This window comes from Acinonyx jubatus, chromosome D2 (assembly GCF_027475565.1).
Source record: "Acinonyx jubatus isolate Ajub_Pintada_27869175 chromosome D2, VMU_Ajub_asm_v1.0, whole genome shotgun sequence".
NCBI classification, from domain to species: Eukaryota; Metazoa; Chordata; class Mammalia; order Carnivora; family Felidae; genus Acinonyx; species Acinonyx jubatus.
In genome coordinates, this window is record NC_069393.1 from 11479053 (window position 1) to 11497925 (window position 18873).

Below are 18873 nucleotides of genomic sequence, written 5' to 3' on the forward strand. Positions count from 1 at the left end.
TTATGTTGAGTTTGGTTTGCAGAGGGTTGGCCTGCACAAGAGTTTTAAAACTGCTGTGTTACTTCACAACACTTAAAAATCGGGAGATTATACGGGCGCCTGGGTGGCTCAGTCGGTTGAGGGTCCAACTGGGGCTCAGGTCATGATCTCACTGTTTGAGTTCGAGCCCCATGTCAGGCTCTGTGCTGACAGCTCGGAGCCTGGAGCCTGCTTCAGATTCTGTGTCTCCCTCTCTCTCTCTCTGCCCTTCCCCTGTTCGCATTCTGTCTCTCTCTCTCTCTCAAAAATATACAAATATTTAAAAAATTAAAAAAAAAAAGAAATCAGAAGATATTATAAAATTCAAGATTCTGTTTCGTATAATACTTTCTAGGCCCTGTGTGAAATAAATCAGAAAAAGACAAACACCACTTATACGTGGAATCTAAAAAAGAAACAAACAAACAAGCAACAACAAAACTAATATAATATTGTACGTCAACTTCAATTAAAAGTTTTTAAAGACTCCCACGTGCATGTAAAAAAGAGAATTAAAACTGTGTGCTTTTCTCGTGTTTAAAAAAATAGTGAGATTCTAGTTTCTCCTACAAAAGCAGAAGTTCTTAGGGACACTAAGCCACCCCCTCAGTCCCAGGCAGCATGAAGTGTCAAGGGCTGCATTCGGGTGGCCTTTTTAGACAGGGCAAACTCTCACCACAGCCCGCCTCACCCCTGCTACCCTCTGCATTCACCTGCTTCGCTTATTTACCTGCGAGGGAGGCCTTGCTGGCATTTGAGTTGCTCCATTGCAAGGGTCAAAATCTTTGCAAAGTTGTGGGTGCTTCCAATCAATTTTCTCCAGGTATTGAGTCCAAAATGGTTCTGGCGATCGGTGATGTTACAGTAAAATATGCATTCATTCACTCAATATATATCGTTCGTTGCCCACCGTGTTCCAGGCATGCGCCAAGAATGAGCACACTGAGGGACACCCGGGTGGCTCAGTTGGTTAAATGTCCGACTTTGACTCAGGTCATGATCTCGAGGTTTGTAAGTTCGAGCCCCAGGTCGGGCTCTGTGCTGACAGTGCAGAGCCTGCTTCAGATTCTCTGTCTCTCTCTCTCTGCCACACCTCTCTCTCTCTCTCAAATAAGTAAAATAAAAACATCAAGAAAAAACTTTTTTTAAAAAAAGGAGCACGCTGAGATAGATAAGTTTTGGCCCCTCCGGGACCCCACTGTCTAGTGAGGGAAACGTGTATGGTTAGATTGGTTTAGGGGCGCCTGGGTGGCTCAGTCGGTTGAGCGTCCGACTTCAGCTCAGGTCACGATCTCACGGACCGTGAGTTCGAGCCCCGCGTCGGGCTCTGGGCTGATGGCTCAGAGCCTGGAGCTTGCTTCCGATTCTGCGTCTCCCTCTCTCTCTGCCCCTCCCCCGTTCATGCTCGGTCTCTCTCTGTAACGTTAAAAAAAAAAATTAAAAAAAAAAAAAGAATGGTTTATCCAAATGTTATCGTGAGTCACGGTAGCACAAAGGTGGGAGCCACCGGTTTGAATCAGGGGAATTTGGGAAATTTTAATAGAGCGAATAAGAACTGAACTCCATGTTCAGGGTCCGACTGGGAAAACAGCAAATATTCTAAGTAAGGAAAATGGAGCCGTTTTGTCCTGAAGGTGACAACCGAGCTATGGCGGTTTTAAAACAACACCCCAAGCTTCTTTGACATTCGTCTCATCGAGGGCCGTGGTCTGTACCCCCCACTTCCCCCCACCCGTTGAACCTGGGTGGACGTGTGACTGTTCCAACTAAGAGAGAAGGGGGACAGTGATGCCCTGCCGCTTCAGAAGTTAGGGCGTGAAAGGGGACTTCCGTCTGTTGCTGGATGGGACACTGACTGGCCTTTGGGGCCTGAGCGACTGTGGGCGCCGTCTGACTGCTCTGAGGCTGTCGTGCTGTGAGGAAGTCGCACCACATGGGAAGCCCTGTGTGGGTGCTCTGGTCAGCAGTCCTAGCCTTTGAGTCATCAAAACCCCGGGCAGCAGACGTGTGCGTAAATAACCTTCAGACGATTCCAGCGCCCCCACCCCCCGCCCCCCGCCACGTCCGGTGTCACATCACCTTCAGCGTCTGTCTTCCCAGCTGAGGCCCAGACGGAGTAGACAAGAGAGAAACTCTGCTGGCTGTGCCTTCCCAAACTCCTGACCCTCAGAACGGTTGTTTCAAGCCATTGAATTTGGGGATAATTTGTTACATAGAAACAGTAGCAAGAACTCCAAGTTGTGGAATTGCTAAGAAGCCAGACAAGACGGGGAGGCCAGCCCTCCGCCCCGATTAGCAACAGCAGGAAGCACGGGGCCACCATCTCTAGGGACAAGGAGAAGAGTTGGTATTCATGAAGCTCAGGGTCTAGGGTCACCTGGCAGAAGTTGGAACGAAGGCCTTCCAGAAAGAAGGAACACGGCTGGATCGGAAGATACTACCCAAGGAACAGGGGGAATGGTAGGTTTCTCTCTTCTTCCTGGCCTGCCATCTTCGGCCACTGCCCCGCGGTGGCCTGCCCAGGAAACACAGCCTGCCGGAGTAGGTCCCTTCCAGAGCAGGACAGAACAGAGGAACCCAAAACTGGAGAGCGCAACAGGCCCAGGAATAGCACACTAGGTACTGGAGAACGGGTAGAAGGTCACAAGACACATAAGGAGAGATGACATTTCAGACAGAAGGAACAGCAGAGGTGTGAAGGTGAGCGCTTGTGCTCAGGAAACTTCCAGCAGCTGCTGTAGTTGAAGTGTACCTTGCACTTGGGGTGGAATAGAATCAGTAGAAATCCTTATCCCCGTGGTGTGGGCAAGAACACTGATGCTCGGTGCTATGGGCTGAACGTTTGTGTGTCCCCTGCCCATATTCTTATGTTGAAACCCAATCCCCAATATGATGGCATTTGAAGGTGGGGAGACAATTAGGCAATAAATGTGGAACCCCATGAATGCAATTAGTGCCCTTGTAAAAGAGACCCTACAGAGCTCCTTTGTCCTTCTGCCATACGAAGACAGTGAAAAGATGGCCATTGAGGACACGGGAAGCAAGTCCCCACCGGACACTGGATTTGCCAACACCCTGATCTGAGACATCACAGCCTTCAGAACGGTGAGCAAGAAATTTCTGTTGTTTGGAGACTACCCAGGCTATGGTGCTCAATCCCAGCCACTTGCACGGACTTAAGTGTAGTAGATATGTGTCATTTGGGGAGTTATCTGGGCTCCAACGTCTTCTTACTTGGGAGAACCCTCATTGTATATGACTTGGTTGCAGGTAGGGCACCATCAATCTCTGTAAACGCCAAAGAGGCTGACCCACCTCTGTCACAGCTGCAGGATCTCAGTCGGACATTTCTGCCCAGAACGTGCAATCTTGAGGGACACAAAGATAGAGAGTTAGACAATTATTCACAGAAGCAGTGGTGGCATCGGGAGTCCAGTGTTATTGGCCTTGAGTGTCCCGGGGCAACCTCCGAACCCTTCCAGCTCTGATCGATTCCCAATCTTTCTTGACTCTGGCTAATTTTCTGAGTCTGATCCTCTGGTCTTCCAGTTAATTCTGGGAACTACCCAATATCTTGCCAACAGATTCCTTTCCTGCTTCAGTTAGACAGTCCGTTTCCGTTGCTTACGGTCAGACAACGATACAACAAGAATAATTTGTGCTCTTAACTGCCCTGTAGAGCACGTATTTTGAGAACACTAGGCAGATGCTGAGGTGAGGCGGGATTCACACTGAGACACTGGCTGTGATGTGGATCTCCCGAACTCGCCAATCAGGAAGGATATCACTTGATAAGGGAAAAAGTTAAATCACTAGCTACTAGCTAACATTTATCAAGTACTGTAAGAGTTTCCGGTGGCTGCTGTAAAAAGTTACCACGAACTTAGTGGCTTAAAACAATAAAAAATGTATTATCTTACAGTTCTGGAAGGCAGAATTCCAAAGTGGGTCCCACGGTGCGTTAAGGTAGCAGGACAACTCTGTTCCTTTCTTGAGGCTCCAGGTGAGAGTCTGATGTCTTGCCTTTTGCTGCTTCTGGGAGCTCCTACCCTCCTTGCCTGGAGGACCCTTCCTCCTACAGACCCAGCCACGGTGGGCTGAGCCTTCTCCCATCATATCGCCTTGGAGATCACTCCTCTTCCTCCCTCTTCCACACTGAAAGGACCTTGGGATTACACGGGGCCCGCCTAGGTAATTAGGATAGTGTTCTTCTTTTAAAGTTAGCGGACTAGCAAACTTGATCCCTCCTCGTCACGCCACATGACATAATCTCAGAATCTTGTGCCTAGGAGGTGGACATCTCAAGGGGCCATACAGTCTGCCTACCAAAAGTACTTACTGTGATGGTGAACTTTAATGGGTCAACTTGACTGAGCCAAGGGACACTCAGCTGACAAAACATTCTCTCTGGGCGCGTTTACGAAGATGGTGTGTGATTTCCAAATCAAGCCTCTGGCCTTCCGATCAGTGCTTTGATGCTCTGCGTTTCCACCTTTGAGATCTTCAGTGCTTTTCTGGCATCTGTGATGGAAGGAAGTACCCTGTGCTGGGTGGTGAACCATGGAATCCCTCTCACTGAATCAGAAAGGAGACATTTTAGGATATGAGATCATGAAAGAGAATAGTATTTGAAAAGGAAGAAAAAATCACACACACACACACACACACACACACACACACACACAGAAGCACACAACTAGGCCAACACAGGATGAGTCTGCGGTTAAGCCATTTTTCGCCATTGCAGAGGACACTTTAACACTTTGAGTCCCAGAGCCCTCACGCACACCCAGCTCGCACACCTCCGTAAAGCCCGGAGGCACCGGAGGGTCGGGTAGGAAGGTCTAGAGAACCCGTGGTCGGTGTTCAGTCCCACACTCGAGGGGTGGGATCACCAGATGCTTCACCCGTCCTTCCCTTATCCCCACCGGCAACATAATGATATAGATGCGCCACCCTCATTCCCCAAAGATCTTCCGAGTTGGCCCAACAGTAGGGCCTACCAAAAGTACTTATTGTGATGGTGAATTTTAATGGGTCAACTTGACTGAGCCAAGGGACACTCAGCTGACAAAACATTCTTTCTGGGCGTGTTTACGAAGATGGTTCGGGAAGAGATTAGCATTCGCATCAGTGGGCTAAATAAAGAAGATCACCCTCACGAATGGGTGTGGGCATGGTCCAGTCTGTTGAAGGCCTGATAGAACACAAAAGGTGCAGGAAGGGGAAATCTGCTTCCTCTGCTTGAGCTGAGACATCTGTCTTCTCCTGCCCTCAGACAGAGTTCCTGGTTCTCAGGCTGTCAGACTCAGACTGGGGATTTACACCAACCTCTCTTCCCTAATTCTTGGGCTTTTGGTCTTGAACTGAATATACCATTGGCTTTCTGGGTTCTCCAGCTTACAGATGGTGGACTTTGGGACTTCCAGTGGAGAAATACACACACACACACACACACACACACATACACACATATATATACATATATATATATATATATATATATATTCCTATAGATTCTATTTCCCTGGAGAACCCTAATAATACTCTTATTATATATCAAGCTTTAACATACCTCACTTTATAGTTTTGCTAACGATGCTTCCTGGACCACGCAATGAGCTTTATGTCCACAGCTGTAGATATTAATGAAAAGTCCCTGTGCATACCATTGTTTTCTCTGCATATCTTGCCCCCTGTGACCACCGGGGGAAAGACGCTGATTGAGACTAGGATTTGAGTACTCCCATGCCCGAAACCTCTCTTAATCTCACCATGAAATGCAACAAAACAGGACAGATGACACAGTTATTTGGGTCGACTGCTTGTCGTGTTTGCCTAATTACCATACAGTGAAAAAAAGTTAGTCAAAACACATGTCAGATTGGCGTCTATGAGCTTTATTTGATTACAACAGTAACCTCCCTGCTGGTGCTGACCTTCATGGCCAGTTACCCATGTAAAATGGTTGTCTGCTCACAACTTAAAAACATCGGAAGGAACAGTGGATATTAGAGGTGTAGTAACTTATCCAGTGCCTTGATTTCCTGCTGGAAGGAAGGGGTAAGGCCGTGATTGCTATTTCAGAGGGTTTGTCTATATTCCTACTCTTGGCTCCAACATCCTAACCGTGAGAGGGGGTAGAAGGAACAGGAAGAGGAAAAACAAATGGGATTTATGTAAAGGTGATAAATCTGTTATATTACCTACATTACACACTGGACACGTTAAAAAAAAAAAACAACACCCCTCAATTCAGAGCGATTGCCACAAATCACACATCCCTGATTATATGGCAGTGTTCCTAGCGGGAAAGCCAGAAGTAGTGAAGGGTGGATTTCTAGCATGTCCTATGCGTTTATTTATGGTGTAGTACATCATCAAACAACACTTGACAGGCTCTAAGCTGGCAAACCGGAGGGCTTTGAAGAGAAATAATGAGCTGAGAGGTTCATGACATGCTATTAAAAAGTTTGTGATTGGATTTGGAAAATCAGACGGGTCTCCAAGGAAAGGGACCATTTCTGAGCCGTTGCGCTTCGAATAGTCTTGAGCCCCAGAGCAGATATTTATGGGAAGGGAGAGTTGTTTTTGTCTCGAATCCAAGTTCTGACTCTGATGTAGAGCAGGGAAGTCACTTTGTGCTGCAGACCTGAAGTCCTGGAATAGCCATGATGTCACCTTTTTCTGCTGACTGGCCACCACTGCACAGAGGCGCGCTGTTAGCTCTGTGATGTTTCGGCTGGATTCTCCCATATATGGGTTGCGATTCCAGCCAAAACAAAGTCGGCAGGGGAGTTTACAGCCACTGAATCGCTCAAGGTGCTGCGGGCTCAGTGGGATGGAAGAGATGGGGTCAGAATGCATTGCATTAGGAACAAAAGGACAAGAGAAAAGAAAAGGCATCGGGACGCGGGATTTGCGGCTGCCTGGTGTGTGATTTCCAAATCAAGCCTCTGGCCTTCCGATCAGTGCTTTGATGCTCTGCGTTTCCACCTTTGAGATCTTCAGTGCTTTTCTGGCATCTGTGATGGAAGGAAGTACCCTGTGCTGGGTGGTGAACCATGGAATCCCTCTCACTGAATCAGAAAGGAGACATTTTAGGATACGAGATCATGAAAGAGAATAGTATTTGAAAAGGAAGAAAAAATCACACACACACACACACACACACACACACACAGAAGCACACAACTAGGCCAACACAGGATGAGTCTGCGGTTAAGCCATTTTTCGCCATTGCAGAGGACACTTTAACACTTTGAGTCCCAGAGCCCTCACGCACACCCAGCTCGCACACCTCCGTAAAGCCCGGAGGCACCGGAGGGTCGGGTAGGAAGGTCTAGAGAACCCGTGGTCGGTGTTCAGTCCCACACTCGCAGGGTGGGATCACCAGACGCTTCACCCGTCCTTCCCTTATCCCCACCGGCGACATAATGACATAGACGCGCCACCCTCGTTCCCCAAAGATCTTCCGAGTTGGCCCAACAGTGGGGCGCAGCGATCGCCTCGTGAAAGACCGTCTGTGCTCAACGGGGGTGGCGGGGGAGGGGTAACGTGTTAGGCTAATCCAGGGCAAAAATTGTCGTTTCTTCCCCGGCTGGCTTCACAAAAGTCACATGCGTGATGGTGCACGTTCAAGCCTGCTCCGGCCGGACTCTGAAATGTGCAAGTATTTGTTTCATATGGGCAGGGCTGTTCCTTTTTTTTTTTTCCCCTCCTTCTTCTTTTTTCTCTCACTGTGGGAAAATGAACTTATTTTCAGTCACCCCTGACATCTGACCATTCAGCCGATCACGAGGACACTGCGGTAAACCACAGCTCAACTTGAAATTATCTCTTTCAGGCACGGCTCCTGCACCATGGACGGGCATCATCGCTGGTGACCCGCCGTCGGCTTTTCTCTCCCGAAGCTCCATTTTCGCGTTCCTCCCCAAAGCCACGGGTCTTGCTCTGAGGTCCTTCAGCTCGAGCTCATCCTCACAATAAACTGAATTCCAAAAATGACACCGGCTTTCCCAGCTGAAGCCCTTAAAGTGGTGCATTTACGTATTATCCTTTTTTTTTTTTTTTTTTTGTTTGGAAAGCAGAGAGAAGGCATGCAAACTTTAAAGATCCCAGGGGAAAAAACGAAAACAAAAACAAAAAGCCAGTTCTCCTGATTAATATCGGGATGGTCCAGCAGGGGCTGTACATACTCCTTCTGTCGGAATCATCTTGTTTTTCATAGCTGTTTTACACCACCAGCATCCTGCCATCTGCCCACTCAAAAGAAACGCAGCAAAACATTCCAAAAACCAAGGCTGGAAGGAAATAATTGTGAACAAGCCCAAGAGATGGACTTTTCCGTACCCTTCTGGTTACTGCCCTGCTCCTGGAGGGCACGCGATGGGGGGAGGCCAGGAGGTTCAGACTGGGGGGGCTCACCCCCTGGTGGCCCCCTTGAGCCCCATCGTGCCAGCAGGCTGACGAGAGAGACCGGGTATGCAGGTCTGGCTGCCCTGTTGGCCGAGGAAGGAGGAGGAGGGGGAGGAGGGAGAACAGGAGGAGGAAGGGGAGGAGGAGTGAGCAGATGTGTCCTGCTCAGAGCTGGTATGTGGAATATGGGTCAGCCTTTCCTGGACAACTTGAGGCAGACTGGAAGCATGGAGACCCCGGATGGGGCCCAGGTCCCCCTCACTCTCCTCCTGTCCCACACCAGTCCACACGGGCCCCAAGAACACAGAGAAGCCGTGGGGACAGACATGCAAAGGCTCTATCAGTCCTGGGGGCAAGGGAGCCAAGGCCGCAGGCCAAGGCTCAGCTGCTCAGGCCAAAGCCAGCCGCTGGCTCTTCACATCTCCCCCAGGACCTCTCCTCACCCCGGATTTCAGTAGCAAAGTGGATGGGTAATGGGCCCGTAGCCCGGAGGGTGACTAAAACCCAAAATGACTTTCAGTTACCGGACAGTTACGGTGGAAGCCCAGAATGAGCGCAGAAAAGGTTTGCTTTCCCAGCGGCAGGATGGGGTGCCCGTGAAAGAGCGGCCGGCCTTGAGGGGAGATGATTACTTTAAAGCGATGTCAGCAAATGCTTTTTTTGGCTGAACATTTCGGCTTGGTTACTCGCCTTCACAGAGGGAGAGAGGCACTGCGTGAGCTGGAGTCTTCTCGTGAATGGAAAACTCGATGTCCCGATTTGGGGTGATAAGCGTGGCCAGGTTAGTGCCGATCAGGCAGAGCAAGGACAGGGACGCTCTGACTTCGGGGTGATGCAAAACCATTCACCAAAGAGCATCGCGGGGCCGGCTGCCCCGACTCGGTGGTCTGTTTGCGCTCAGCGTAGAATGCCGGGCTTCCAAATCCCAACGTCCGATCCGTCGTCCCTGGAGGAAAACAAGGAAAATAAAATGGATTAGCAAAGGGTGTTGGTTGGGGCCAGAAAGTTTAGAAAGCAAACGGAGCCTCAAGGAAAGCGGGATTTTCTTTAAATCGGCTAATGCTGGATGCCTGGGTAATAGTGTTGTCAATGAGAAATCACCATTTGCACGGTAGGCTTAGTTGTGACTTCTCCTCGTGCAAGTTCAAACTGAAATGCAGTGCTCCAGACTGCTGTGCTCTGGGAAACGCACAAGGCATTTCCTTGCGAACGCTATGATTTAGCCCTAAATCATCACTATTTGGTCACTGTATGATCATTACTCTTTGACTATCGAGACTTTCAGGGGTTGAAGTCCCCGCTGGGCTGTGAAGGGGTATGGCTGGGGGTCAAGGCCAGGCTTCCTAACTCCTGTGCTTGGGAACTACTCAGCCGAAGTGGTTTTAAATAGCATCTTTTAAATAGCATCCTATTTGGTGTATGCAAATCTAGGTTGACTGTTATCAAGTATAAGTTCTTTAGTGAGAAAAATTATGAGCTAGAATGGGGATTTCTTTGGATTACCTACCTGCAATATTTTGCCTCAATAGGAAAGTTGGGGGCTTGCTCGTGAAATACGATCATCCCTTTTCATTAAACAGTGCATAATTTTATAAGTAAACTCTCAACAAGGAAGACATTAGACAGCCCAATTCAGATCTGGTCTGGCATTTGAAGTGCATTGAGATGTCCAGACATAAAGCAGTTTGGAACTTACCAGACATAAATATTGCCTTAAAAAATTGCAAGATTAAAGATGTTAGCAAATAGGTGGGTCAATGCTAAGTGCATGTTGACAAGGGAGGAAGAGGGATGTTAATTTAGCTGGTATCTCACGTGGAGTGGTTTGGATGCCAACCTTTCTTAAAATAGAGGGAAAAGACACAGTGTAATCTTGTCTGTGCTGTTTATGCTTCTTGTTTGTAAAAGGAGTGATACGGGGGTAAGAAAAAGAAGTTAAAAGTGCCCATAATAAAGATGAAAAATAGATTGCACCTACCCTCAAGGATTTCGTGGTTCAGAAGTGAAGGCAAAAATAGGAATGCAAAAAAGGTACAAGGTCAGTGCAAAGGAGGAAAACTTGAGATGGAACTTAAAGACTTGGACCAAATGAATAGCGTGGGGGCTTGGAGTGAGGAGGGGAGAAAAAGAAAAGTCTGTGCAAAGATACAGAGCATGAAATGAGCTGACATTTTGGGGCCCCGAAGGAATCTGATGTTGTTGGAGGGGAGAGAAGAAGGGGGCTCAGTGCAGTGAGAGGAGCTGGTGAAGAAGATAGGGGGTCAGAGGCTGGATGCGGGGTGGCGAGCCCAGCGTGGGTCTTCAAACATGCATTTGGTTTTCCTAAAAATTACTCTTGTGATGGTGTCAGAAGTGAATGGTTGGTCATCTGATCAACAAAATGAAAAGCTGGTTGTTTCAGGAAAGTAATTAAACAGACAAACTCCTGGCATGAATGATTTTTTTCTTAAGAGGCAGAAATAAACAGTACTAGATATGAAAAGAGACATTGAAACAGAAAAAGTAAATATTTAAAAATCATGAGATAATCACATGAACAACGTTTAGGCCAATATATTTGAAACCGTAGATACACTGCACAGTTTTTAGAAAGCATAAATTATGGAAATTAACAAAGAAGAAATTGACACCGAATAAACCTACAACCAGTAATGGGGCGGGGGGAGGCGGGTGGTGGCGGGAAATGAACTCAATAGTCAAAAATACACCACGGGCAGTACTAGCTCCAGAAGATTTTGCGGACAATTTTTTCCAGAAATTCAAGAAAGAAATAACCCCTGACAAATAACCATTCTAGGGAACAGAAAAGCAGAAAAAAATTCCCCAACATATTTTATAAAGCCATTATAATCCTGATGTCGAAGCCAGACAAGGACAGAAGATGACTCAATCTCACATATAAACAGAGATCCAAAAATACTAAATAAATACAAGCAAGAAATACAAAGTGAGTGTGTGCATAAATAGCATATAAAATATATTTTATATGGCATGTAAGGATTGTTTAACATTCAAAAATCAGTCATATAATTTATCTCATGGACATACGACAATAGATAATGGAAAACATTCAGTAAAATTCTAGACCTAATCTTAATTAAAAAAAAAAAAAAAGCTATGCCAATGAGTTTGACTCATAGCTGCATGATTTCGTGGTTATTGCATTGTAATTCGGGCAAGAACAACATAACCTTTGCCCGAGAAAGGACAAGAACGGATGAGGAAAGGACAGAGGATGGAGACAAAGAGAATAATCAGCAGGTCATTTGGAGGCAAATCCAGGTAAGAGGTACAATGTGGAAGGTGGGGAAAGAGTCCACAGTGGGAGTGTGGGAGGACAGACTTCTGCAATGAGGATTTTTGCAAGACAGGAGCCCAACAGAAGCTGGTGGTTGATTGGATGTGGGAAGACAGTTGGAAAGAAGAGACTCCCAGATTTCTGGACTAGGTGGCTGTGTGGACCGTAATTCCATTAGTCCAGACAGAAAATGTAGTTTGAAGGCTTGTCTGAAATTAGCAAGACTCTCTTGCCTGAGAAGGAAATAACTCTCGAAGAGAACTAAGTGCCAGCAGCCTGAAAAAAAGAGCTTTGGCCATCACTGGACCTAAATTAGTATCAGGAGAGAGGGAGAGAGAGACAGAGATAGAGGCAGACAGAGAGAGAGAGACAGCATGCAAAAGAAACATCATCTGCTTTTAAAGGCCAAGATACTACCGGGCCTGCCCAAGTCACCACCTGATAAATGTTGACCGGATGGAACCAAAGCTACCAGCAGCTTACAGAGTATGGAAAAGTAAGGAGTTGTTGCTTTTGAATGAATACCCAGGATCACAGCTGGCAAGAAAAAATAAAGGTTATCTCGGAAGTATATAGTCAATCTAGAGTGAAGGAGTACCTAATAACGGTAATATTTATGATTAAAAAAACCATTCAGAACAGAACAAAGAGGAAAAGATGTTTCTCTTTTCTTAAATCTTATTCTCTGATACATTTTGCTGTGTTTTTATAAGTAGTTACGACACTTTTGGATTGAAAGTTCAGCGTTGCTCACAACACGTTTGGTTTTTATAGAACAACTAAAACATAATATCTTGATCCTCAACGATTGCTGTGTCCCCAAGGAACTGCACCCATGTGCCGGCAGGGACCCGGATTGCCTTTTTCTTCGCCCTTAATTTCTCTAATATGGCCACCCAACTAGATGATAGCCCTGTGTGTCCATTCATTATGCTGTGACCTGAATGTGTCTCAGAATCTGTAGAAATAAGCCAAACCGAATCACCCTTTGACTAGGCGTGCGTGAGGGGTCAAGAAAGGTATGGTCTATGCATTTCCGCCCAGGCCAGGAAAAGAACAGACAAGCCCATAGAACACAGAGGGCCGCTTCGAACGTAGTAATATCCCGCTGAGGGCAGCATCAGGCAGCTGCCAAGAAGTTTTGTTAATAGCAAGACCAGCCTTCCCCCAAGATGGTTGAGAATGATGGTGATTTCATTTGGCTTTAAGGAAATTCATTCCGGCCTCACAGTTGGGTGGACAGTGCTGGAAAAGTGTGTGGCCCACCTAGAGCTCGGTAATTGTTTCCCAGCTGCCTCGTGCTTAAACTCCAACCTTTGGGACTCCAGATTACAGATGGCATTACCCAGGGACCCAACCCGGATCAGAGGGAGAATGTACTAGAACCCTTTGCCAGGAGCGGTCTCCCGCTGATCCAGTGCAAGTGGCAAGATCCACAGCAAGACAAAGGAACTTTTGAAAAGGACTTAAAAAGAGCTCACTTGCTCTGCGGTTAACCCATCAAAGGCATCTTCCTGTAACCCGGAGGGCAGCAGGCCTCAACATGTGCTGGCCATTTGGAAAACAGATTCATACGGAGTAGATCAAACATTTCAGGAGAGCCCCTTGCCTTGAAAATATGGGACCTTATGAAAATCATTAAGCAATTCATTGATATTTATTTGCTTACACTGTGCTTCAGCAAAGCAAACTGGAAGATGGGGATGAGAACCATTGACCCAGTTTCAGACGCCCTAGTTCAGGAAAGAAGGATTCCCTTACGCGCCTGATTTTAAAGAGCCTTTTAAGAAGACAGCCTACTACACAGCTGGCATGGAAAGACTGTCTTGGCTCCCTTCAACTGGGTATTAGGTTAACAACCACCTCAAGCTTCTTAGAAACCTAGAAATCCCCAGGCAGTTAGAGGAATTCCGCAGGGCTAAGAAAACCTATGCAATCTCAGAGCTTTAGGCAGAAAAATATTTCCAAACCTCAGCCACTCCCAGCCTCATCAAACATGGCGGCTCCAAGGCACCTCCAATCATCCTTCCTTCCTGACGGACCAACCCCTTCTTCATTCGTGGCTCAGGTCCAGGGAACCTGGAAACCAACGAGGAGTAAGTCTGTGTTTTCTCTTTGGTTATCATGCATGAGTTCCTTCTAAACCGAAGCAACTCCACTGTCTGACACAGGGACCTTTGCTTCTTTAAAGTTTAAGGAAGTAGCCCCTCGAGATTCATCAGCTTCCTGGTCTTGACTTCCCTTTTACTCAGATGCAAAGTTCCCATGAGTGGAGAAAGGCTCAGCAGAATGCCATCATTCTTACGCTGTGGGTTTAAAATGATCTATCCTATGGGGGATGCCAACTACATAGCCTCTGAGGCTCTGGGAAGAGAGGGGGAGGCTAGCTCTAGGGACCTGGGCTCAACTTCCCCCACAACATTACTACAGAGGTTGAAAGTCTGTCCTCAGATGTTCAACACATATGTTTTGAAATTCATTAAGTTCCAAAATTAAAAAACAAATGTAAAAGATCCAGCAATGGTTCCTGCACAAAGCAGATACTCAAGGAATGCTTGTTGACGGATGAATTTGTTAGCTGATAAATATGAGAAATACAGTCTGTTTTGCACCACATGGCAGCTGAAGCTGCTAGGAAGACATGTGTCCCTAATTTGTTATACGAGTTTTACAAAATGAGTCACCTCAAGCCTACCTCTGTTTGAAGACCAACTTTCTTCACAAAGCCCTCCCAGGACTCTCCTGTTGGTCATTTTTGAAAGGAACAACTGTCTCTTGGCTTTGAATTGTCAATTAACTTCTTGTGATCTCTCCCAAATTCATGGTTCCCAAAGGGAAACATTCTGTCTTATTATTTGTTGACTTAAATTGGGTGTGGGTCGGTAACTCCTTCAGGATCCAACATGGAATCTTGCACAAAGCACATACTCAATAACTGTTTGTGGAGCGATTGATTTGTTCATTGACGTATACTAGAAATACAGTCTGGTTGCACCATATGGCATTTAAATATCCAGGACACAAAAAGCGTCATTCCCTGTTATTTTTTTTTTTTTATGAAATTTATTGTCCAATTGGTTTCCATACAACACCCAGTGCTCATCCCAACAGGTGCCCTCCTCAATACCCAACACCCACCCTCCCCTCCCTCCCACCCCCCATAAACCCTCAGTTTGTTCTCGGTTTTTGTTACTTTTTATAGTCTGTACTGAGAAGAAATGTCCTAGAAGATCTTCTGCATGGTCTCAAGTTAGCTTCGGACATCAGTATTTCAGAGGGAATAATGTGTTTTTACGTGGTAAAGTAAGATAACAGGTATGTAAATATTGTCACCCCCAATATGGCAACACCACAGTGACATTTTCCGTTGATTGATGGAGACATTGGTTAATTTCTAATAGGACTACGACTGCCATTTCTGTGGTAGATGGAGGGTTATGACAAGTCCTTTGTTGATGAACTAATTAGGATTTTCAGAGTGTAAGATCTAGTGTTGATGCTTTTCGAAGGAAGGAAGGAAGGAAGGAAGAGAGGAAGGAACGGAAGGAGGGAGGAGGGAGGCAAAGAAAGAACAAAAGAAAAAAGACCTCTTTGTTGAAGTATCCACATGCATGTTTGAACCACTTGCTAACTACAGGCATGTACATATAACAGATATGTCAATATGGTAAAATTAAAAAGAAAAACAACTTCCAACCTTAGGAATCCACTTTGAAAACCTCTCCATTATGAGGCATTGTTGTTATCGATGCCTGCTTTGCCCACCTGCATCTTGCTTCCAGGCTTAGAAAAAGCTCACTCTGGGGCCTACCTAAATCTGAGAACTCCTAAATAGCGCCCTACTGGTGGGTGCTTCACGTGGCATGTTCTTCCCAAAGAAGGCTGAGACGCTTGCACTTCTCATAACCAGGACGGTAGCCTCCCTCAAGCTCGTGTGGGCTCTGCTGTGACCCTTCTCACGTGGTCACTCCATCGAGGCAGGGGACATAGGCTGTTATTTGCAGAGAGCCGGCACAGAAGAGGTGCTCAGTACCTCTGGTTGAATAAATGAATTTTCATACCAGCTCTGGAAACTACAGTATGATGCCCATGTACTGGACGGGAAAACTGAAGTGAGAAGAGAGTAAGTAACTTGCCCAGGATCTTGGGAGAGCCCTCACTCCTGCCAGTGTCTCTCTGATGAGCTCACACAGGGGCCCTCCTGAGAGAAAGCAATCATGTACCTAGTGGAGTGGTACTCCACTCCTCGTTATATCTGGGGGGAGGAGGCTAGTTTAAGGGGATTGTTTCTTAGGAGCGCCTGGGTGGTTCAGTCAGTTAAGCATCTGACTTTGGCTCAGGTCATGATCTCATGGTTCGTGAGTTCGAGCCCCGCGTCAGGCTCTGGGCTGACAGCTCAGAGCCTGGAACCTGCTTCACATTCTGTGTGTGTGTCTCTCTCTCTCTCTCTACCCCTCCTCTGCACCCGCTCTATCGGTCTGTCTGTGTCTCTCTCTCAAAAACAAATCAACATTAAAAGTTTTTTTAAAAAATTGCTAAAGAGATGGACAAATATTGATCAGAGACTACCAAAACCTTACTATCCATGACTTCTTGATTAAGTGTGTGACATCCGCATACGCAGCAGCCTGCAGTGATAACAAGAGTTCAAAATGGCACCACTACAAACAAATCCAACACCCGTGTTATAGTGAAATTCCCTACAACAGGATTCCACTCGTGCAAGACTTTTGCAATATAAAGGGGAAAAAACAGCAATTTGTTATACATTAGTCTTATTGGTCATTTTTACTCTCTCCACACATGGACCCAAAACCGCAAATCAATTTAAAAAAACGTGGAGGGAAAAACAGAGTAGATGAATGGCTTTATAACACCTGCTATGAAGGAAGAAGGCTTGCATCTGGGTGGATGGGTGGGCGACGTGGGCTTGTATGAACTCACTTGACTACATTCTGAATCTTGCAATTGAGACGACAATATTACCCAAGCAGTGGCCACGCACTCATACGGAATAAGAGACTACATGTGAATCACCTAACACGATGTCTGGCAGGTGGATGTGGGCTTGGTGTTTTGCTCTAGCTGTCCTCGTCAGCCACTGAGACCACCGAGGTTACAGCAAGGCGAGGAAGCATTATAATCAAATTGTTCTTGCTTGTCTGCTTTGAGTACTACCCGTGTATGACCACGATCACCATTAGTGGCGTTCCTTTCGGATCTATGTTAGGAATGGGATCTATTCCTGTGTGAACCACAACAAAAAAAAATCGTCAATTACGTCCTCCCAGCCAAGCACAACCTGATGCAATCTCACCCACCCTACAAAGCTCATCTTGAGGGGCGCCTGGGCGGCTCAGTCAGTTAAGCCTCTGACTCTTGATTTCGGCTCAGGTCGTGATCTCACGGTTTGTGAGTTTGAGCCCTCCATCGGGCTCTGCGCTGACGGCACGGATCTTGTTTGGGATTCTCTCTCTCCCTCTCTCTCTGCCTCTCTCTCTCTCTCTCTCTCTCTCTCTCTCTAAAAATAAATAAATTTTAAAAAATAAGCTCATCTTGAAAGCCACCTCTGTCACATTTCTCCGGACTCTCCTCCAGGAAGATGTTTTCACTCTGTCTTGAACATCTTAAAAACTTTGGCTTTTACCCCTCTGAGGGTACTTAGCCTGCTCTGCAAATCACACTGCTGTCTCTTTGCCTTATCCTGTATTTGATGTTAAGTCCCTTGAAAGCAGAGATCAGCCTTATCTTTGCATGTCTTATGGGCTGAGTGCAGGGCGTCGGGCTCAGAAGCTCAATAAAAACGTGTTGAGTTGCAGCGAATCGTGACCCACCCTGCCTACCAGGCCCTCAGCCAGCGCCAGGGTCCAGCACACAATGGGTCCTTGCTCTCCCCGCTGTGCACACCCACAAACATATACTAAACACCTGGAAACATGGGGACACTTAGTTGCTTGGCAAATCCTCCCCCTCCCAGGGCGTCTTCCCTTTGGAAGAGGCTATTCTGACAGCTGGCCTGCTGCTGGTTAGACGGGGCGCTCTCTGGAACGACTCATCACTGCAGCAAACGGCCAAGTTCGCTGTGCCAGGAACCGAGAAGAGAGAAGGGTCCAAGGGGGAGAGTCTCGATGCCAAGAATGTGCTCTCCGATTTCCAGCGGAGAGGGAAGCAGGGAGCACTGAAGTGGAAGAGATGATGCAGAACGGGCCCAGAAGCCTCCTCCCTCTCCTGCACCTGACACTCCATGGGCAGGGGTCTCGGAGAGGAGCCTCCCGTCCGGGGAGGACCAGGGCCTCCCGCACAAGACGCTGGGGCTGCTCTTTATTAAATGCGAATGGTGCCACGCAGCTTCCAGGACTTTAGTGGAAAGTGGATTCCCCCCAAACCCTCAGGACATCTCCCGGTTCCCGAAAGGATTATTATGGTTACTGCTGTTATTACTTACAAAGCCTACATCATTTTTTAAAAGTTTGCTCAAGGTAGAGGAAGCGTAAGCACTCAACTTCCAGAACGTGTCCTGGGATTCCGCTCCCCTCACCAGAATGACATAACCTGTTGGATTCTGCTTGGGCACAAGGCAAAAGGCAACAGGCTTCTCCTTAAAGCCCAGGCAGGGTTGCCAGATTTAGCAAATAAAAATACGCGATGCCCAGCTCGATTGGAATTTTAGATAAACAATGAATTCAGTTTTCATCTGAGTGTGTCCCAAATATTGCATGGGACATACTTATACTACTAAAACAATATTTGTTATTTATCTCAAATTCGAGATGAGCTGATTATCCCGTATTTTATCAGGCAATCCGGAGCCCAGGGAGAGTCAGGACAGTCAAGAGATTTTTCACCAACAAAAGCGTCTTTTAAAGCCCCGGCTGAATGGCTTTGGACGACATTTCAATTCAGGCCCTGCATTTTCCCTGGAGTGTGAGCTCAATGTCATGGACAAACAATTGGGAGAATGAACATTCAGTGAACATTCCGCCCCTTCCTTGCCCTCAGCAGCCTGTGGCAAACTGCTCCCCCTCAACCAGCTGGGGAGGAAAAAGGCTTTCTCTTTTAAGATGGCTCTCCCCTCCCCTGCTACAGATTGGATTGTTTCTGGGGTTTGCTGGAGAGCTGCTTGGGCTAATTGCTTTCAG

At 46.9% G+C, this 18873-nt stretch overlaps 1 protein-coding gene and 1 long non-coding RNA gene across 2 annotated transcripts in view; one reads left to right on the forward strand and one right to left on the reverse strand.

Annotated features, from left to right (window-relative positions):
* The window catches only part of RNLS (renalase, FAD dependent amine oxidase), a 327133-nt gene that overhangs the window by 293152 nt on the left and 15108 nt on the right, over positions 1-18873 (forward strand). The gene's annotated exons all lie outside the window — the stretch shown is intronic.
* LOC113596478 (uncharacterized) lies at positions 7474-14179 on the reverse strand. Its single transcript, XR_003417220.2, has 2 exons — positions 13705-14179; positions 7474-9382 (listed from the first exon to the last, which is right to left on the reverse strand). It is a non-coding gene; the product is annotated as an uncharacterized LOC113596478 (long non-coding RNA).